The sequence below is a fragment of the Morone saxatilis genome, unplaced genomic scaffold (assembly GCF_004916995.1).
Source record: "Morone saxatilis isolate NCDOM2014 unplaced genomic scaffold, NCSU_SB_2.0 Contig17, whole genome shotgun sequence".
Taxonomy (NCBI): Eukaryota; Metazoa; Chordata; class Actinopteri; family Moronidae; genus Morone; species Morone saxatilis.
The window spans coordinates 6,669,350-6,671,879 of NW_023339729.1; the positions used below are offsets into that span (position 1 = coordinate 6,669,350).

At 44.3% G+C, this 2,530-nt stretch overlaps 1 protein-coding gene across 1 annotated transcript in view; it reads right to left on the reverse strand.

The window, feature by feature from the left end:
- The window catches only part of grk4 (G protein-coupled receptor kinase 4), a gene marked incomplete in the record, with an annotated part of 39,932 nt that overhangs the window by 29,144 nt on the left and 8,258 nt on the right, over nt 1–2,530 (reverse strand).

A 2,530-nucleotide genomic window follows, 5' to 3' on the forward strand; every position in this document is an offset into this window, starting at 1 on the left:
ACACACACACATACACACATTGGTTGTTTTAGATTAAATTATTTTAATTAGAGATCGTCTGATCAAAGAATAGGTAACTAATCGTTTGACACCAATTTAGCTTGGACAATAATGTATCATCCACATTCCTACCAATAAAGCTTATTTAAAACCACAAACTGGCAGCCTAACCTCTTTGTAGTTTTAACTGTTATTTAGATGGTCACATTAAGATCAGAAAGCTCTTGCTGCAAAGACACACATCTGGTTTCAGAATCAGCGGATTTCAACCCTCAACTACCTTGGGGTACAGATTGCCATTTTTTTTCCTATAACTACAATTCCATGTTTTAAAACACTGAGGAAATAAACTCGCCCGAGTTCGAGCGAACCACGCAGACTGTGACAGCTTGAGGACGACAGAGAGGGAAATCCTCTTCCCTGAAGTTCACCAAAAGCCAGCTGGTCCGGCAGTGGCATGCGACAGCTTCAACGCCAACACATACGGTCACTATGGTCAAACACCTGCAAAACAACACCTTACCAACACACAAGCAAACTATATGTACAGTGAGCATGCTCAAACCACCCCTCTTCTACCGCAACACATCAAAAACATACTAACAAGCCAGATAACTACATGCTAATTTGTTTGTTTGTAACAAAGGACACATTTATTTACTGTGTTGCACATAAATTGGCTAGACTGGATCGTTATAAGCAGCTACATGCTAATGTTAAGATCCAACTGGTCTCGGGTTATAGATGTTAACAGGCATGTTGACAGACCTGTTGTGGAGCTGCAGGGCACACACACACACACACACGCAGATGTAAATGTACAAGCACACGCACAAAAATGTACTCTGTTACAGGAAAAGAAAAAAGGAAGAGCAGCAAAGATAAATGTTGGAGTTGAATGTTGGATTGGCTATCATACACACAGTGATGAAAGCCAGTTGCACCTGGCTGGTTATTTTGCTGGAGAAATCCTCGCAGACGCTCGAGCCAAAAACACTGCGTGATTGATGAATAAAGTCAAACCAGCTCAACAAAAAGTAACAAATTGTCAGAGATGAACTTCTTCCCTGTCGGATGCTGATATTGTTAGAGGGAAATCTAAGTGTTGAGACATGTACTGTAGCACCGATAAAGGTTGAAAGTGACAATGCTTGTACACATTTGGGGAAAGATAGAATTGAAAAAAAATGTGATGAAAATGACAACATAGACAGATACTCACACAAAAAAGAAAGACTGATTTTAATAGCAAGCTAAGGAAGAGCGTGTGTGAGTGTGTAAGCGTGCGCGGCGCGCGCATGTGCACGTGCCTGTCGGAGCTGGCTGGGTCACCCCACCCTGTTTAATGTCACTCTGACGTCAAAGCCATGTGTTCGGGCCCTTAATGCAGACAGGATGGAGCAAGTATTTATTTAACTTTGGTTCTCCCCTCCGAGAGAACGGGGCCCTCCATAAACACCGACTTCAGAGCAGTTTCGCTCATTCATAGCCAAGCTGCAGCCACCGCTGAGATCATCGCACAGGATCTCAGGACAGGCCTGCGCATGTGCGGCAGTGACAAGACTTCAAAAAGCTGGAACGCGTTGAGAGAGGCCGATGTCAAATCGTGAGACGTGCCACTCAGCTACCAGGACGCGGATTCCTTTGCCTGAAAGATTTATAGACAGCGGGGTCAGCCTGGTTGCACGGCAGTCTAACGACATGTAACATCTTACCAACGGCTGGCCAACTTTACCTCACACCATCCTCCTCTCTCCATTTCCCCATGTGTCCTGTTACTATCTGCTGCCAACTATAACAACAGCAAACTACGACAAACGTGACATAAAAACACGTGACGAACGGAAGACCCAACATCACACATGGCTCCACTGAAACCAAGGTAACCAAAGTCCTCTCCCTCCTTGTTGAAAAAGCCAGCAGTTATTTCTTAAAGGAGACACTAAATGGCAAGTGGCAAAGTATTTATGTCTTATAACTATGCAACAACATTCCTGAAGGTTACTGGGCCATCTCCATCACTTCTATCTAACGTGCAGCACTCTCTACAGTAGGGATTGTTAAAATAACTGCCGCATCATTTACTTTATGTCTGAGCTGTATTTTGGTGTTTCCTCCATTTTCAAGTCTGACCGGTTCGAGGTATTTAAGAAATGAGAGTATGGGAAACAGAAAGAAACTACACCAAGAGGGAGAGCAAGGGAGAGGGAGTAGACAGCAGACGTGCAGCTTTCGTTTGTATGTCTCGGTCTGTCTGGAGTGAGCTATGAGCGCATTAATAAATGTACACTCTTCTGACTGCTCTCTCTCTCTCTCTCCTACCCTGTGATCAGTTGCAGTTATCACATGCTTGTAATGCCTGTGCAGGCCAAATACAGTCCAGCACCATCCCAAATGAGCTCCTCTTCCGGTCCTCCCTTTCCTCTCTTTTTCATCTCCAGTGGGAGAAGGAGACAGACTAGAGTTCACACAGTCGACTGTGGAAGTATCATCGCAGGGAGACGACTCTTATTAAACGTCTTCATATTTG